At 34.6% G+C, this 20,304-nt stretch overlaps 1 long non-coding RNA gene across 1 annotated transcript; it reads right to left on the minus strand.

The window, feature by feature from the left end:
- Nucleotides 1-4,137: 4,137 nt before the first annotated feature.
- On the minus strand, nucleotides 4,138-18,569 carry LOC118161900. Its single transcript, XR_004748221.1, has 4 exons — nucleotides 18,559-18,569; nucleotides 10,269-10,275; nucleotides 4,382-4,384; nucleotides 4,138-4,344 (listed from the first exon to the last, which is right to left on the minus strand). It is a non-coding gene; the product is annotated as an uncharacterized LOC118161900 (long non-coding RNA).
- Between the last annotated feature and the right edge of the window lie 1,735 nt (nucleotides 18,570-20,304).

Here is a 20,304-nt window from a genome sequence, read left to right on the forward strand (position 1 = left end):
ATTTATTTATTTATTTATTTATTTATTTATTTATTTATTTATTTATTTTTACTAGCTGTGCTCTAAAGCTTGGTAACTCTAACTATCAAAATTAAAATCAGAAAATCAATTAATCCAAAAATTCTACATGAAAGACAACTCACTGGAGTCTTTTCACTGTTCTCTCTTGAAATAGAATTTACATATTAGATCCATACCACATAATGACTTAACCTGACTTCAATAACTCTTCTTCAATTGAGAAATTGAAATGAGAATACATTCACTTTGCTTCACCATGGATTTGACTCAATTCATCCACATTTGATACAATCACCTCAGCCAAACCACTCTTAACAGCTTTTATAGTTATGGAGAGAATGATCAAGTGAGCCATATAGGAAGAATGGGACATCCATATTACTCTCAGCAACCAAGTTGACTTTACTGTATGTGTCAGATGCTTAGGGGAAAATTGACATTCATTTTTCATCTTGTAGAGTTCATAGCTTTCCCTGGTGTTCAACAAATAATAAGCATTTCGTTAGAACATGGAAGTGCAGAGGATTCCAAAATTATTGGAGCCAAAGTTAGTGTAGTATTGACTTATAATCCATTTTCTTTACTGCTTGCCTACGGTTGTCGTTCTCTACATGCATTGTAGTTAGAGCACTGAGGGAGAATATGTTACATAATACTAAAAAACACAGGGCAGAATAGCCTCCAAAAGCACTCAAAAATATGTTCCTCAAAAATGAAGGTGAACAAGCAAAAGAATTTAGAGTTCTCAAAATTTTTGCTTTCAAAAGATAAAGAGTTAAAAAACACATAAAAACGTTCTTCAGCTCTGAGAACGTTTTGTTTCTTTTGCCTACTAATCACTGGTTTATTTTATAACCAGAGAACACTAAACCATTTTCTCTCTACAAAACACAGGTGAGGGTTTCAAAACACCTTTTAACCTGGAGATACTACTCTATCTGAAAGTACCAAAAGAAATCTTAGCATTATTGTAATTAGTATTGTAACAGAGTATTATTATTGTTATTATTATTAGAGCTATTCTACTTTTTTCAGAGATGTCTGAAAATGAGATGAGATGTCTCATCTTCTCAAAAACTTTGGGACACAAAAGCAGAGGAAACCATGGAAGTTTACAAACAATTCTCTTTTGTATTATCAATAACAAATTTAAATGTCTTCAAGAAATAGATTGTCTAAGTGCATTTTTAATAGAGTGCAAAGGTTTGGTAAAGAAGAGAGAAATATTCAGCTGAAGGTGTTAATCCTATTAGACATTGAGCAACACAGTCATTCAGCTTTAGCAGTTTTAGGGAAGCATAAAGCCCGTTTCAGTGAAGGAAACATTAGTATTCCATTGATAGTGGTTTATTTCATTTCAGTGGTTTTGTCTGACAATGTTTCAGACAGAACATAATATCTCAAACCTGTCAACATTGACAGTGACAGGAATCATCATAAATTGTCTTTTCTACTGTGTGAGAGCCTTAATTTTGCACTTTGACTGAAGTGGTTTATGCCAGGATAATTTTAAACAGAGCTGGCTATAAAACTTGCTTTTTTGTGCTATTTAGAACATAAATTTAACTTTTTCTTTTTTTTTTTTTTTTTTTTTTTTTTTTCAAAGTATACCTCTTGAGTAACAATACACATTTCTTAATGGAAGAATATAGCCTTAGACAAAGCACCCGCTGACATAAAAAACCAAGCTGCTGTGCTGTTCTGTTTGTGGCTTTGAGCAGTTCTTCATTTCTTTGTCTCTCTACTGTCTCTCCATCTCTCTAGTCTCTTCTGCACCTCTTGTTTTAATCTTCAGTATTTCTCACAATCTGAAGTTTAGCATCCAGTATAAAATATTTAACACCAACAGTTAGATTAAAGCTCTCATGCATAATGCAAGATGTTAGAGGAGCTTTTATTTCTAAATGTTCTGAGACCAAGAGACAAGAACCTGATAAAGAAATTACATAGATTACAAAAAACATAAAGCTTGTTTTAAACATTTTTTTTTCTCTTCATAAAACCAGTAAGAGTTACAAGTTTTCCCAACTTATCTCTAAAAGAAGATCTGCTTCCCCTTGACTAATGATTTCTCCTTGAAGAGTGGAATCTAATTCTCCACTGTGAACAGCACCGACACCACAGAGCACAATCAAGCATTTTATTTTCCTTCTTCTTTCTAAAAAACAGATGTTAGCTGATATATGTTTCTTTCTGAAGTGGTCCTATGTGATGAGATCACGTTTTGGGTAGAAACAGTTAACTTGCCCTAAAAGCAGCTGTATCCTAGGGAGTAGCAGCCCTTGTGCCCAAACAGTAAACATATTTATTTCTTTTGGACACAACTTTTGAGGAAATCCCTTGAGAAAAACCTGTGAAGTCATCTTTGTTTATTTAGAACATGTATACATAAATATGCAAGTTTAAAAAGCCATAAGGCACATTGAAAGCAAAATACTAATTACTGACTGGCAGTAGCTTAAAAACATATTTGCAGAATTGAGGGGGGAAAAAAAGAGAGAAAATCCTATTTATTTATTATATCTCTTAATTCCTCATCTGCAGCTTGAATGCAGGGAAGGGGGAATGCACATTACTGTGGCTAATGCACAGTATTTAGATTCAGATCCTTTCAGTTTCCTCTCATCAGTATTTAGAAAAGATGGGAACATTGCTGCTATACAGCAATGAATAGTGAGTCATGTTTCATATTATCTTTTGTAGCTCTTTGTGTTTAATGAAACGATTCATATGGTAAAACTTGTGGTTGGGCAATTCTATTGCCAAACAAATGGGGTTTGTTTGTTTGTTTGTTTGTTTTCCTTCCCCTGATTGTGAAGGATCCTTAAAAACTAAGGAAATATTAATGAACGAAGTCTTGTGTCATTTACCTATCTTAGCTTTAAGAGTTCTCCTCTGCTATAAAAATACTGAACTTGTTCACAATTCTAAAATAATGTTGCTGAAACTTTGTTTTCTGATGAGAGTTTTTCAGTCTAAGTTTGTAGAGATTTTTGATTGAAATACTTTAATAAAATATTATAGATAATATTTTGGATTACCTCTGATAAGGTGACATTACCTATATGCCTCTGAACAAGAATAAATCTTGTAATGCTGTCTAAAATAAAATTGTAATCAAACATTGGATTACAAACAAGGTGCTAGTCTTTCTTTCCTTTTTTTTTTTTTTTTTTTTTTTTTTTACAAGATACCTTCCTGAACAAATATATATATTTTTTTTCAAGTATTTAATTGATTCACCTTTAATTTCATCTTTCACAAGCCTGTTGCAGATCTTAAATTCTTTTTTTAAAAAGTGTTTTGTATTCTTTTCTCTATCAACAGTTATGCTGCAACTCAAGTGTGGTCTAGAAGCATAAGGCAACCCAAAGCACAGAATTGTTGAGACTGGAAGGCACCACTGGAGATCATTTACCACAGCTTGTTGCTCAAAACAGGGTAAACTACAACAGGTTCCTCATAGCATGACTGGACATAGCTTTCGCCAAAGATGGGAACTCCACATGCTCTCTGATCAACCCATTCCAGTGTCTGACGCCTCCCCCACCCCAGACACACACACACACACACACGCACACAAATCTTATGTTTAAACAGAATTCCTCGTATTTCATTTGGTGTCCATTGCACTTGCACTTGCAAGAAGTCAGAAGGGTTATGTCTCTGATCACTTCCTGCCCAAATCGGGCATTGCCACCATTTTGCAGCCACTCGCCAAGGCAATCAGCTCTGGGGCAGAGGCGTTCTGCAGTGGAGCGGGGGATTGAGGCAGGCAGGATTACCCCCCAACCCCCAGGGCCCGGCAGCCCTCACTATTGGGGGCTGACGAGGAGTAGGCAGAGCCAGCAGTGCCCCCTCCCCTGCCTTTCAAAGGCATCTGCTGGGGAGAGCAGTGACTAGGGCGGGCAAACAGGGCCTGGCGTGGCAGCACACGCAGGGAGGGCACACTCAGAGAGGGCAGAGCACAGCACATCTACTGGCTGTCCACCTATAGCTAAACCGTCGTGGTCTGCACTAGGCAGAAAGCTCTTTCGAGAAAGTCTGTGACCACCCAGACTGAGTGCCTGTTCAAAAATTTGGCAGGTCAGGTCTCTGGGTGCAGCGCATGCCTGGGCCTGTTGCTGCCATCTGAGGGTGGCAGAGACACCGGGTGGGTGAGGTGTGAGCAGTTAGATGACCTGGTTAGCCGGGTGGCAGAGCTCAAGGAGGAGGTGGAGAGGTTAAGGGCTATCAGGGAGTATGAGCAGGACATAGACTGGTGGAGCAACTCCCTGCCAGTCCTGAAAGAAAGGTAGCGGGGTGAGACACACCAAATACCAGCTTAGACAGCCAGCAGAGGCTCCAGAAGAAACATCACCCCCTATCGCCTTGCGAGCAGGTAACAGGAGGGGACCAGCAGGCAGGCAGAGTTCCTGCTACAGTGAACCCCTTCTCCTCTACTCCCCCTAACAGCGATGGTGATGAATTGTGGGGCAGGGGACAATGGCAAAAGGTCCCTCCTCAGCATTACAAGCGTAGCAGGTGCATCTGCCAAGTGATTCCCCTACTTTCCCGGGTGCCCCTGCAGAACAGATACACTGCTCTGCAAGGACAACTGGACAATGGCGAGGGTGATGGTTCTTCCTACTTGGAGGTTTCACCAAAGTCTCACCAGGCTACCCGCTGCAGTAAAACCTCCTCAGTAAAGAATAAAAGATGTGTCATTGTCATTGGTGACTCACTGCTGAAGAGAGCAGGAGGTCTGATATGCACACCAGACCAGCTACACAGGGAGCTGGCATATCTACATACTTACATACCTAAGATATAGACAGCAGCTCCCCTCTGGAAGCTCTTCCACCAGAGTGGGAAAAACCATGGAAATGTACTTCTGTGAGAGAGGAAGAAAGGACCAAAGACAAGGCTTGTTACAAAGACAAGGCTTGTTACAACTTGATGGATTGGGGCATAAAACATTGACTCACATTTGTAAACCTCTGCATCTTGATATAGTTTTTTTTTTTTTTTTTTTTTTTAAAAAAAAAAGGTAAATTAGATGTATTAATGAGACTATTACTATAAATGAGGTAATCCAATGATTTATCTGATATTTACCGTCAGTTCAGTAATTTCCAGATTCTCATTTTTAGATAACAAAGCTGAAATAAAGTATAAGAAGAAAGATCTATTCTCTACAGGAAAAACAAATAAACAGACAAACACAGGAAGTCAAACTGAAAGATGTTTTGGGAAGGGAAGGGAAGGGAAATTACAGCTTACTCTGCCATAACCCTCTGAGAATGTTTCAGATGAATGTTGAGATAAAAAAATTGCATGTAGCTTAAGTAATAAAACATTCTCTTTAACAATTCATTAAAAATTTAACCTAAATGTTTTGGCAATTAAAATATTCTTAAGCTGTTGTATATACCTGAAAAAAATCAGAAGAAATAATTTATGTAAACACAAAAGATGTCATTGAAGAAACTGAAGAAATATTAGTTCAATATACTGAAGAATCAGAAAGAAAAACAAACAAACAAACAAACAAACAAAAACACTAACAGCATAGACTATAGACTACATTGTAAATGGTCCCTTACAGCTAATGTTTTCTATTTTAAACATTATATATCTGTTTCCACTTCACTTCTTTTTTTGTAGCAAAACTATAGTCAAATCTGTAATCAAACTGATTATGGGGCAGTACGTCCTATATCGCTGATGACAGGTTTTCAAGCACATTTTCTAAATTCTTAAGTTCCTCATCTACTTTTGGTCTTTGTCTACATTATTAACTTTTTCTCTATCACTTTTCAAGGTCATAAAACTGGTGCAATACTTAGCATTGCTTAGGCAAATGCTAGAGGTGAAGACTAGTTAGTACTTACACAGTCCTTTAAACATGCAAAGGACCATAGAAATTTCAATCTATCAGATTTACAAACACAATCTATTTTAAAAACATATTTTTTTCAAAACTACTGTTTAGAAATTGTGTTGCTGTCATAATTTTCACCTTAACCTGGAACCTTTGACTTTGACAGGTTAGAGAAATGGGCTGAAAGGAACCTCATGAAATTCAACAAGGGGAAGCGCAAACTCCTGCACCTGGGGAGAAGCAACCCCAGGCACCAGGATATGTTGGGACAACCCAGCTGGAAAGCAGCAGAGGGGTTGGACCAGATGATCTCCAGAGATGCCTTTCAGCCTCAGTCACTCTGTGATTCTGTCTATTGGATTTAAGAGAAATAACACTTAAAAATATATATCTATAATAAGACAATAGTATCAAGTGGAGAGTATTGACAGGACTGAGTTGAAGAAACTCTTTATCAGAATTTGAAGAAAATATTTATCTGAATTTGACCTGTGTCATATGTAAGGTTATACCTGGTATGTTTTGCACTGACGTTCAGTGGCAATATAGTGTTACATCAATCAATATTTTTTGGGGGTTGAAGGAGACCAAAACAAATATTTGGGAAAATTAGGCTCTCTGTATAGACTGGGACAAATAAGACTACTCAAATAATAGAAGGATATATTTTTCTTCATTTCATATACAAATTATTTAATATCCCTTATTATGGTTACTAATTATATTTTTATCTAGAAAAAGGGAAAGTGCACGGTGTGTTATACATTCATAAGTAGATGTATTGCAGAAATAAATGGTCAAATTTGAATGTGAAATTTTGTCACAGCCTTCAAAACCAAGACTTACAACAATTAATTAACAGACCCACATTCTGAACAGGGCAGACATTAACAAATGAAAGGTCTAAGGAATAGATGCAAAGTGAAAGTATCTAAAACCATAACTGATACTTGCAATGAAACTTCTTCACAGGCTTTGAGAGAGGAGCAATGAAAGAAGGCACAGTACAAAGCAGAGAAGGAGCAGGTCATGACTATACTAATGCCTGTTTGTTCTTGGACTTTCCAGTAACTACCAACCCCCCAACACTTTCAATAATTACTCTTCCTTTCTCAGCTAGTTCTCTGGAAAGGTGACTGTGGATTTGTATGAAATATCCTGTGTGTTAAAAGAACTTACACTAGAGTTGAGTGGGAAAGTAAAGTAGAGGATCATCTTCCCTTTTGTTTTTGGAGACAATCATGGGAGACATAGAAGAAGCCATCTGAAAGGAAACTTGTCAATTCCTCTTTGTGGATTATTTTTATGTGAGGACTGAATTGAGCTAATGCCCAGATTAGTTTAAATTTGAAGTTGTGCTACTGTAAAAACTAACCTCCAAATTAAGCCATTATTCTAAGTAATCCTTAAGTATCAAAAAGCATATGTTTTTTTCCAAAATTTTCAAAAAGCATTAAAAAAGACACCTAAGGAGCAATACTTATACACATATTTCACATGTATTGCGGACAGTATTAATGATACTCAGCTAGACACATCACATGAAAATTTAAATATTTTAACACCCTTTTTTTTTTTTTTTTTTTTTTTTTTTTAAACTATAGAACAAGTGAAAACAGTGCTGCTGTGCAACAACAATAATAACCTGTATATCATGATTTGCAGTACTAGGTATGGGATCTGTATGACCTTGATTAAAATTTTGCAGTTTAGTTGATTTTGTATATCTACAGGGATTTGGTAATTCTGAAGAATGAAAGAAAGAACAGAATCAACTTCATTCTGTCATGTGTGATTCCTTGGATAATTAAAGACAGTTAATCATCCATTCTGAAAGTAAGAAACTACCATTTAAATATATTCAACAGGTAGAAATGCTTATTAAAAAGGCACCACTATTACACAACTATTTCAGAATTACCCTTAAACTTACACCTCTTAACATAATTTAGATTTGATATACTTAAATATTTTTGTTCTACCTCTTTTTAAATCAGACTCCCTTATCAGCTTATTTTGAAGCAAAAATTTGATTAAGATTTATTAAGAATACAAATTCCTCTGGGAAAATATAATTTAGGTTTATTTGCATGCTAATATCGTGTTGATACTATGTTTCTAAACAGCTAATCAATTCAGCACTATGCCTTGTGAAGACATTTGCAAAATTGTGACGTAGACAAATAAACTTGTGACAATTATAGAAATATCAAAAGACTAGTAAAATTTATAGTATCTCTAAGTTTTTTTTTTTTTTTTTTTTTTTTAACACTGGTGTAGTATTTCTGACATGGCAAAACTCAAACATTAAAATCTATGAGACAGGAGAAATCAAATAGATTCACAAGCAGAAAATACACTAGGTCTATGGATGGTAAAACATAACTGAAGTGCTGTACTGTACACAGGTCCCATGGCTTAGCTGAAGCAGCACAGAACGAGGACTACATAAGGGTGGAAAGATTATTTTAAATGAAAAGGAGAGAAACAATTGATTACAGGGAAAAAAAAATCCATTTAGAAGTTAAATTACACACATTTCATCTCTAAATGTTTTACTTTGTCAGATTCAAAAAAAAAAAATAAATAAATCCTGTTCTACTTTTGAGAAATATATCAAAACAGTGTTTTTTTAAAAAATATTCAAATACTTATATTTCAGAGAATGCAAGCTTTTCTTCTTGTTTTTACTAGTTGAAAAGTAAAAGCATGTGTATGAATAATATATTGCTCTTACCTGTTTTGAAAAGCTAGCTTGTAATTGGTTCGAGAATACCTTGATCCGATGTCTATATCAAATCATCTAACCTTAAATGAAACCTTGTATTAGGCAGAAGAATCATTTCTATTACTTTTTCTAATATACATACATACATATATATATATATATGACAGATCCTTTTTGCAAGGTAGCCTAGAGTGACTAGTTCTTGTCATAATGTTGTCATAGTGACAGTGACATCAATATACTTCATGACAATCAGTACAGCAATTTGTCTGGAGAAAACATCAGTGTCAATTCCTGAATGTATTTTTTGTTGGTCTCCTTTTCATGTTTCATTAGATTATTTATACCATTCCTTAATCCAAATATGACTATACTAATTCTGATAGTAAGCAGTCTTGAAAGGAGGAGAAAAAAAAAAAAAAAAAAAAAAGTTTGCCTGTAAAAATTCTGTACACAAATTAAAATCTCAAGTATTTGCTACCATAATGAACAGACCTTCTAGGTCTGATTCTGTAACTCTGCACACATAGTCCTTTTCAAAATAAGCAGTGAAGCTTATTTAGGTGCCTATTTTCAATCTACACCTTGTCACCTTTCTGAAACTGCACATTTTTACTAAAGGCTACATGATATGAAGTTCTGGAACAGAAAGTGTATGTTCCTTGATTTTTGTTTGGGAACTCATGGTAGGTGAAGGCTGCAGTTTACCTTTTACATATCTAGCCTTTGTTCTTTGTTTGGGTTAGGAGGTCTCTTCCAACCTAGATGATTCTGTGATTCTGTATGAAATCTGCCAAAGAAAATTAGTGCAGAATGTAGTATTTTCTATTGATAATAAAAATATTTTTCAGAGTACAGATAATATACTTTGATGTTAATTTCAAGACAGGCTTTGAAGCTCAGAAGATAGGCTGGTTCACAAAATAATGAGGTTCTTTGATAACTACTCACAGACTGCCAAACCATAGCCTCTTTTTCAGGAAGGCCCTAGATTAGTGTTAACAAATATATTAAAATATATTTATATGTATATAAACTAAAAAGAATTACAATATGATCATGATACTGGCCAATGATAAAGAAAAAATACTAAATGAAAGAAACCTTTGGTATTACCCAGTACTTTCTTTAATTGGTTGGATACTATTAAATTCAGCTGAGAACTAAAATAAAATAAATCTCTAACCACAAGAGTACCTTATTTAATTTAAAAACAACAACAACAACACAACAAAACAACCATCTGTTCAGTGAGCTACAAGTATGTGGATTCTCTCTGTTCCATTTCTCCTTTCAATTGATTTTTAATTCCTTCAAATTGAAAGGAGAATGGAGAAAGGAAAAGGAAAAAACAGAATCCTCATTTTACAGTAAGATACATTTTTAAAAAGGGAAAAAAATAGAATCTTTTTTTACAGAAAGCTATATTTTTAAAAGTCCTCTCATGAAGACCAAATTTTATTTAAATATATATATATTATATATATATACATATATACATACATATATATATACATATATACATACATATATATATATATATAAGGATTTGTGTTGCAGTACATACCCTTTCTGCTCAATATAACCCTAAAATAAAATGTGGCAGCCTATCTTTTATTTTCAAATGTGATTATTTTACTATGTCATAAACATGACTTAGGCTCTTTTCTACCAGCAACAGTTAATGGGAAGCCTGACTGCCCCAGGCTTTTTTGTTACTATCCCTAAATTATTATATGCTTTGAAGAGTTTGTCCAGGACTATATTATAAAGCATGAACAATAAAGGAGTCCTTTGTCCTGTGAGTTGGTACTTGACAGAGTCGGGTACATTTGTTATCATATTGTGCATATACTTTAAATAGAAAAACAGCCTTATGGATTTAACCATACAAATTGGTAATAAGCATTGTAATCTATATTAGATTAAGAACTCAAGTTAAAGCACGTTTTATTTCCTTATAAAATAAACTAAGATTAAAAACATAATTGTTATTTAACAGGTTTTTAAATGCCTATGTTGCAAAGATATTGTTAGATGTATTATGAATATTGGAAGATTTTAGTAGTTATTTTTAAAGATGTTTGTGTTTAATGGATTAAATTTTCTGTTAGCAGATTACTTATCCAACAAAAAGACAACATCTATCAGCTGCTACACTTTGACGCTACATTCTTCACTGATTTTCCTATGTAGGAATTTGTTCTCTTACACAACAATACAGGACAGAAGTTCATTATCGATCTGAAATCATCCTGTGACCAACCGCTTTAAAGGTTGAATGAGCTCATTATAAACATCATGGTAATATTTGAAACGATCTTTCTAAAAGGTAATATGAACAGCTGTGAAAACATAGGATAATTAAAACAATAATAAAATAAAATATAATAAAATAAAAAAGTCTGGCAAGAAAACTGAAACCTTAGGTTCCCTGAATTTTCACTAGTACATCAATATTAAACCTTTATCATTATCTTCCTCACTGAAACCACATACTTTCTATGCACCAAATACATCTAAATGGATTTGTTCAGAATCAACCATAATAGCAAAAACACAGGAAAATTTGACTTCAAAAGTCCGACAGAAAGAGCAGACAGTGAGCCTTCTAACTTGACCAGGAAAAAGTAAAATAAAAAAATCTAAAAAAAAAAAACAACACACAATTGAGCCTGACATTCAGTTTTGTTAAATAAGTTGTTAGAGCAATAAAATTCATTGGTTTTGAAATATATGTGGCATATTTCCTTGCATTAAAAACAATTCTGAAGTTTTCATCACAGAAGGTATTTCAGCTCTTTTTGTCCATATGACTTGGTTTAGGTATTTTTATCAGTGAAGATCATGTTCAGGTGCTAAAATAAAAGCAAGTGTAAAGCAATAGATTTCCTATCCTCAATAGAATCATAAAGCAATCCCCTACTAATTCTGCTTCTCTATACTATTAATCATAGAGTAATTTTATATATATATATAAAAGTAAAAATATATATATTTTATCAAAATAGCACCAGTTAAGAGATCTCAGAGGGTGAAATTAAATGGCAGATTAAATGAAAAAAATAACAGTAAATAACATAAAATTAAACATAAAATTAAATGAACAAATAACAGAAGTCTTTTTTTTTTTTTTTTTTTTTTTTTTTTCATCAGAATCCTCCCCACCCATCTGATAAGGTATCATTGAACATCAGTGATCCCTCAAAACACCTGTGAATTTATAGTCATCTGATACTGGCATCTGACACTGTGCATCAATCTGAATCCACAGACCCCAGATTTAAACAGTTGTTGAAGTGAATAAACCTCCCATGTTATACTGTCTTTAGTGTACCGAAGAAAAGAAGCTACCCACTTGGAGTTTCAAATAGCTATCAAGGATTGATTTTTGTTGGTGGTGTGTGTGTGTGTTTAAAAAGTGAATTTGCTCCTGTCTTTTTGCTTATTGTGAAGCATTTCCATGAAGAAAGTGTTTACTGTATCGAGTTAACAGTCAGAGGGTGCGTGGAATAGACAAAATTAATTTACTCCCGAGAAAGGCCTTATTAACCCATAAAAAATAGTTCATGTGTAGCAGGCTGCACAGATATTTTTGATAAGGATGCTGAACATATTCTCCCCACAATTGTTCCAGACACTATACTATTACAACCAACACTTACAGGGTAAATACAGCTTCTTTGAACTCCACAGCTAATGCACTATGTTTTTTTGTTTGTTTGTTTGTTTGTTTGTTTGTTTTTATGAAAGGTGCATAACGTGTTTCAGACTACCACCTTCCAGATGGCTCTAACATCAAATGGTTAACTTCAAATCTTCAGAATCTATATTATTTTAATTTAATTAAAAATAAATTGTAGCATTCTTGATGTCTGCAGCCCTATTCATCACCAACTATTTCTAGATATTACATAAAACAGGAAGAAGCTAATTTTTAATATTGTCATGCAACAAGGCAGCATGAGAGAAAAATCTACTGTATCAGTCTCTGTTGTCTACCAAACTGTAACATAATTCAATCAAGAGTTTTATATTTGCGACTTTAAGGTTGCCGTGTTTTGAAGGTTTGGCTCTGTAGAGACTAGGTGCCTTGTCAAGAACACGACTGAGTGATGTGCAGTGGTACTCACCCTGAATCCCTCTGCTCCCCAGATTTATTCATCTAGAAATTGTGTTCTCAGTTGCTACTTGCATAGGGTTCAAGTGTAATTTTCATATTTTCTCATCATTGTAAAGGTTTGGTACCATTGTCACCTGTTCTATTTTGAAAGGTCTTACCTAGATCACTATTCCAGCAAAGTTTCCATTCCTAGAAGAATTTTTTTTTTTTTTTCTTCAATTTTATAGATATTTAAGTAGTTTTACTAATCCTGAAGCAAATCTTACAAGTTTGGCCATTTCTTCTAGGAATTCTATGTCTAACACTATCAGTTTGAACAGATGTATAAATTAAAATTAGTTTCCTTGTCTTGAAATGCAACTAAAGTAAGGAATTTATTCTAAACTAACATTTTAGTTGTTATTTAGTTTAAATGATAATCTGGACATTGCATGACTAAACAGGTTGGACATTTTTTGCTGGGATGCCATAAAATATAATTTAAAATAAATAAATAAATAAATTTCTTACAGTCCTAGCACTTTTGGAACATTTTGTGCTTACCTGACTTCAGTGTTCACTATCTCTAGAGTTTATTGATCAAATGAATGATCAGAGTGACTGATCCAGTACGCAAACAGACTGCTTCAGAGACCAGCACCAGCTCTTGAGCCATGATGGCTTTACTGGTTTGGTTGCCTCCTTTCTCAGATCGATGGATACACTGCCAAGACCTCTGAGAACAAGGCAACAAGAAAGTTCAGGACAGGTATCTCAGACTTTAAAGGTCGTTCTTGACAACAGCTCATGCTGAAAAAACTTGCTGTGTGGAGGAAGCTTGAGACACTGGAAAGAGACACTACTGACAGGCATTGTAATGTTCTGAAGCACTGTCTGAAAGCCAGAATCCTTTTTTTCAGTCTGATCTGCCAACATTCAGACTGACAGTCAAGCATACATTTCATGCTAAAACCCTTTAAGTAGTGTACTTGAGAAAAGATCTGCAGTGTTTCCCTACTGATGTTTTGTTAAAGCTTGACGTACTGATGCATGATCACACTGGTGATTGATTTTCCTGACACAAGCACTGATTCTAACCTATCACTCCATCCTGTGTGCTATATATGACAGCTTCTCCTCCAAATCCAACCTTGGTGTGTGCAACACTGAATTTAAAATCTACCCTCTTATGTTCTGATGGCTTGCTATAACTTCTGCTATCTTAAAATATTTTCTTTACTATTTCTCTTGAAATACTCATTTATTTTCTCATTATTTTTTTTTTAATATCAAAGCAATCACTTGGGTTTTAATTAGTTTTTATCATTTTAAAGCTTCCGTTCTCAATGCTGTTTTAGTTAATGTAAAGAAATCTAGGCTGTGATTTCTTTCTGCCTCCCAATGAATTTCACAAAATAATTAGCCCTTATCCTGTTGTAAAATGGATCCCTCTCCACTAGAAAAGCCCACACTCTTCAGAAACATGGGGTTCTCTTAAGCAATACTTTCTCATCTCAATACCTGTAGTTGTACAGCTTGATTTGGTTTATACTGTGGAAATGTAGATTTCACATTTTTGTATTAAACCTTGTCTTACTCCTCTTCCTCAGCTACTGTGACCCTCCTTAGTACTGCAAACAGATCTGTCAGATTCAGAAATAATAAGCAAAAGGGATAAGTTTGCTGAATTGTTACTTGAAAATGTTTAAAATTTATCAGGCAACACTTACCTCCAAAATGACCTTTCCTCCTCTTCCTAGACCATTTCTTGAAATAGAATATATTCTGTTTTTGAGCTATCTTCACACGAGGAAATAAAAATATTTTTAAGATTTTTGTCTTCTGATAAATCAATTTTTTAAAAAAAATGCATTTCATATTTCTACCAAAAAAAAAAAAAAAGTATGAAAGTTTGGAAATTGAGCTAATCACTACAGAAATACTAGCCTACCTAGGTGATCGGACAGAATGATGGCAGATACCATTTGGGACAATCAGTAAAGTATACTGTACTGAGGCAGAATATCTTAAACATAACTGTTGGTGATGGACATACTTAGACATAAAATTCAAATTAATATCCTATCATGAAAGCAATCTAGATAATAAATTGTAAAAAGAGGAATGGGAGATAACACTGAGATTAATATGGTAGTCAACATTATGATACTCGATCCCCTTATGTATAATGTTTTACAACTTAACTTTCAACAAATATTGCAGTGAAGATTATTCCATATAGACTACTATTATTAATGGCAAGAAAAAGAAACCTTTCACATCAAGAGAGAACGAAGTATTTTTGGACCATACATTTTGAAAAGATGATGCATAACAAATCTTAAGAGAAAAATTAAAAAAAAAAATGTACAAAGAATGAAAGCTACTTTATAGTGTTGCATAAAACAGGACTAGATGATAAAAAAGGAACAGAAAGAAGTTCTCATCCCTCCCCCCAAATTTAGAATTGAAATATATATATGACTTCAGTCAAGACCTTGTAATAGGAGAAAAAAAGAAATACATACAATAATAATACTAGCTACAATTAAAAAAAAAAAAAAAAAAAAAAAGAAAGAAAGAAAGAAAGAAACTGAACTATCTTGCTTGAGTTCTTATCACAGAATCATAGAATATCCCAGGTTCCAGATTGGAAAGGAGTCACGAGGATCATTGAGTCCAACTCCTTGCTCCACCCAAAAATCAAACTGTATATCTGAGCAAATTGTCCAAATGCTTCTTGAACTCTGGCAGGCTTGGTGCTCTGACCACCTGGGAACACCCAGGAACCTTTTCCAATGCCTGGCCACCCTCCTGGTGAAGAACTTTTTCCTATTACCCAGCCTGAACCTCCCCTAACACAGCTTCATGCCATTCCTTCAGATCCTATTGCTTTCACCAGAGAGAAGAGATACTACCCCTTTGCTCCCCCTTGTGAGAAAGCTGTAGGATGTGGTGAGGTCTCCCCTCAGCCTCCTCTTCTGCAAGCTGAACAAATCAAGTGATTTCAGCCATTCCTCATACACCTTGACCTCTAGGACCTTCATCATCTTTGTAGCACTCCTTTGGACACTCTGTAATAGTACTTCTTGTGGCACCCAAACTACATGGTACTTGAAGTGAGGCCACACCAGTGCAGAATACAGCAAGATAATCACTTCCCTCTATTGGCTACCAATGCTGTGCTTAATGCATCCCAAGATACAGTTGGTCCTTTTGGCTGCCAAAGCACACTGTTGAATTATATTCAACTTACCATATACCAGAGCCCACAGAACACTTTCTGCAGGGCTACTGTCCAGTCTCTTGTCCCCTAACCTGTACATATATCCACAATTGCCCTGTCCCAGGTGCAGAATCTGGCACTTGTTGAATTTCATGCAGTTGGTGATTGCCCAGCCCTCTAATTTGTCATGATCTTTCTGCCCTCAAAGTAGTAAATAGCTCCTCCTAATTTAGTGTCACCTGCAAACATACTTAGTATATATTTGAGCCCTGCATCCAAGTCAGTTATGAAAACATTAAAGGGAACTGGCCCTAAAACTGATCCCTTGGGAGAATTAATCTGGCCAGCAGTCTCATGTAAACCTAATTAAAATTATATTTTGAGTAATTCTTATATATTTGAAGATTTTTTTATATTGTGTAGTATCTTGCATTTATTTTTTTTTTTAAAGTAGCAAATGCTGTCAATAATGAAGTGTATATATATTTGATCTGATCAAACATGATCAGTCTTCAGTTGCTATCATTTTTCACTTAAAAAGCATGGTTCCAAACTACATTGGGTTGCACAGTTTAGCGCAAAAAAAAACACAATCCATTCATACCTGTTTATAAAAGGACTTCCTCAGAATGCTATTTATGGACTCATATTATCAGTTTGTTTTTAAGAGGTTATGTTATTTGTTTAAAGACAGCTCCTCCTCATGACTGCACTGATAAATCCACCACAGCAGAGATAAAAGAGTTCAGAGAGATGTAACTAGTTATTTTTCTCTATCAAACAATGAGTATTCAAAGAGAATACTCTCACTGAGAAGTCAGTATACTCAATCACGTTTGACAAAAGATATTTGAGGTTGGCAGAGGAAACATCATAAAGCTTGGGACAGAAGAATTTGACTTGTTTTCATAGAAGGTTCTATGTTAACTCGGGTCTCTTTAACCAAGATTAAAGCAAGATGACCTAAATCAAGAGGTGAATAAGCCATATACTGGGATGCACACCAGTCGTGTGAAGGGATTACTACTACCCTTCTAGACTTTACAAAGTAAGCATACATAAGGACACACAGCCATCTAGTGAGTGTTGAAGGATGCTGGTGGAAAGCAGCAGATGGTCAGAGCAGCTTAATTATGTTCTGATGAGAGTTAACTAACCTCAGATCTTGGAAATTTTATTAAAAGTCAGTAACTTGGAGCACCTTTTGTAAGCATGGAACAATATATAGTCTATGACATTATTAGATGTGGAAGTACATTATGGAAGGAAAATTGCAGGAGGAAAAAAGCAATTGAATTCTAATCCAAATATCGTTCTTAATATCAAAGCAAGATTTCTGAGGTGACTATGCTGTTTTTCATGCAGAGATTTATTTTATTCTATTTTTATGCTATCACACCTAAGTACTAATCAATGAAAATACAATTTTCACTATAGGCTTTTAAGACAAACATCTGGTTTACAAGCAGCTGCAAGAATAACACAGGTATCAGTCATACAGGTGCAAGTTAAGGTGAATGAACTTACAGATCTTTTTCAACACTGTTTGATTATTACCAAATAAAAGCAAAGTTAAAGAGGATTGAACTAGCAGTATTCAAAGAAATCATAATAGATCTTTAGAATGCTCAGAAATGCAATATCTGACTGGTAACATGCTACCTTGTCTTCACCAAATCTGAAGTAAAATGACTCATTTACAGAATGAGGTTACAGACTTGCAGCCTATACACATAGCAGATTAGTATAGCTTAATTAGTGTGCTATTTACTAAAACATACTTAGTCATTTAGACTCCTTAGGGCTTTCCTCCAGCTCCTCATATTAGAATTGGTTGTAATTTCCAGTGGGATGAAATACCTAAGTATTTACCAACATCTAGTCTGGTCTAGTCTGGATGAATGTAATGGCTAATACTTCAAAACTATTTGCGAAAATAATCCTGGTAGTCGTCAGGTTAATTTTTAAGCTGGAAAGTTCTGATTAATCAAATTATTCTCAGAACTCTCATATCTTCAGTTCTGCTCAATGTTTTCACTGATAGAATGGTGATAAAAATTTCTGCATCAACCACTGGAACTTGAATTTACAAACAATATCACACAAAGAGAGGCCATAGAATGCTCTTATGTTATGCTTAAAAAAAAAAAAATAAAATAAAATAAAAAAAAAATTGAAGAAGCTGTCTAAAAGAATTTGATCTGCTTGATAACTCCAAGCATATACATTCTTGCCCAAATAGTGTACGGACTAGCTGACTAGGTAGTATTTCTGTGTCCTATTAACAGTAGTGGTATTGACTAGGTGAAGCAGAGGATTTGAACTAATCGGAAAGTAATTTATAGCATACATAAGAATATACAGCCATCATTTAATGTCTGTCTTCATGATTAAACTGATAAACCCACCCCAGTAGAGATAACAGAGGTCAAAGATATATAATTAGTTATTCATCAATATGAAGTATTCTGGAAATAGAGACACAAGTTACAGGTTAAGGTAAGCATGTTTACCCTTGTTTATATACTTCTAATTCTGAGCTATTATACAGTTTAACTTCTTCCAACTACTCAACAATAAGCACAACAAAACACAAAAGTATTAATATTAAGCTCAACTAAGCAGCTGTCCCCTCAGGGAGGGAGGGAGGGAGGGAGGGAGGGAGGGAGGAAAATGAAGGGAAAAGAAAGGGAAGGAAGTTTTTCTAGGGTACAGCTCATTTAATTAAGCAAAAGCTATTGTGACCTTTAATTACATATTAACACCTCTGATTTGATCTGATGACCATTTCCTGGATATCCTTTTGAGACACAGTTCTAGCCTTGAGTAATTCCTGACCTTTAACTATTGAATTAACACATCTAATTGATAATTAGGGAGCGGTTAAGCTCAAACTTTTCTTAATGAAGTAGCTTACATGGCCATTGTTTGTCTGGTTTACTACAGAATATCCATTCCCTTTGAGATGGTAAGGATTATTTATTTATTTATTTATTTTTTTCCTGAGGCTTTCACAATTTATGTTCTGCAGAAGCTGCTCAGACTGTATGTGCTTTATACAATTGTCATTGGAAGCATTATGTGTTTGCTACATTTTGCCTGCTGAGAGAGTGACAATACTGCTGTGCTACTTGAATTTACTTCTACTTGACATGTTTCTTTCTGCATCTTGCAAATGCACAGTCATTGTAACCAAACCACAGTAGGCCCTGGTCTCAGATCTCATACAGCCAGCAAACTGACACTGGCAAGTTCATATATGGTAGAGTAGGGAGACATTAATATTGCATGAACATAATTTTCTGCTTTCTTGCAAGACTTATAGACTGTCCTCTCATGCAGAGCTATAAACTTAAACTTGAAGCTATTCAGGAAATAAGTAAATTACAGTCCCTCTGACATAAGACTACTGCTGGCTTACTCCAGGCATAAATTACACACAAATGGCATGTCTATGCCAGGAGTTGTGTCTTTCTTTTGTATTTTTATAAAAATTCTGTAAAACTGCTTAGGGTTACACACTAAGAAATGGAAATATCAAACCCTTAAATCTCCAGGGCAGCTAGAAAAAGATGTTGCAACAATTTCCGTATCTCATGTAAATAGGCATGGCTATCTTCCCTGCATGCAGAATAGTCTCTTGGTTGTTTTCTCTCTGTTTATTTGTCTCTAGTTTCTAGGGTTGTGTGCTGTACAGGCTGAATACTGTAAGTCTGCTATTCCAGAAGGTCTTTCTAGGCTTTTTCAACTACGGTTACTTTTTTCCCCTTCTTCTGATAAAGGCTTCTAGGCAAATCTATTTTTCCCTGCAGGAATTATAAATACTGCTGTGTTCAGTTAAAAGGAGTCCATTTCTTAGAAACTTAATGTACAGCAAAAAAAACGAATTATATTTAAAGGAAAATATAAAGCTTTTTAATATTAGAGGAATACTTTTTAAGAAGAAATGTGAAAAGCATTTTTAGAGTACAAGCAATAGTTATTTTCTGTTGCAGCATTTGAGAGAAACAGAACTGGAAAAAGATTTTTTTATTATTATCTTTTTTATATACTTAAAGGTTATAGGCATACAGTGAGTACTTTATTTATTTACTTATTTATTTAGAATCACAATTTTATGTAACATCTTATGCCAACTGTACTCTTGGCTCAGATCCACTACCTATATGAGGCACTTGATCCAGATGAATTTCGACTAAGTTTTCTTATGCTGGAATTCCCAGGCAAGAAAATGAATGAGCAACACCAGCTCAAAATGTCTATTATGGGAACTGAATTACCTAGAGGCTGAAAACAGGCATGAATCCTTGGTTATTTTTCCTGTTAAATCAGAATATAAAGCTGAGGAAGTTAACAGAGGTGTG

Source organism: Oxyura jamaicensis, chromosome 2 (assembly GCF_011077185.1).
Source record: "Oxyura jamaicensis isolate SHBP4307 breed ruddy duck chromosome 2, BPBGC_Ojam_1.0, whole genome shotgun sequence".
NCBI lineage: Eukaryota > Metazoa > Chordata > Aves > Anseriformes > Anatidae > Oxyura > Oxyura jamaicensis.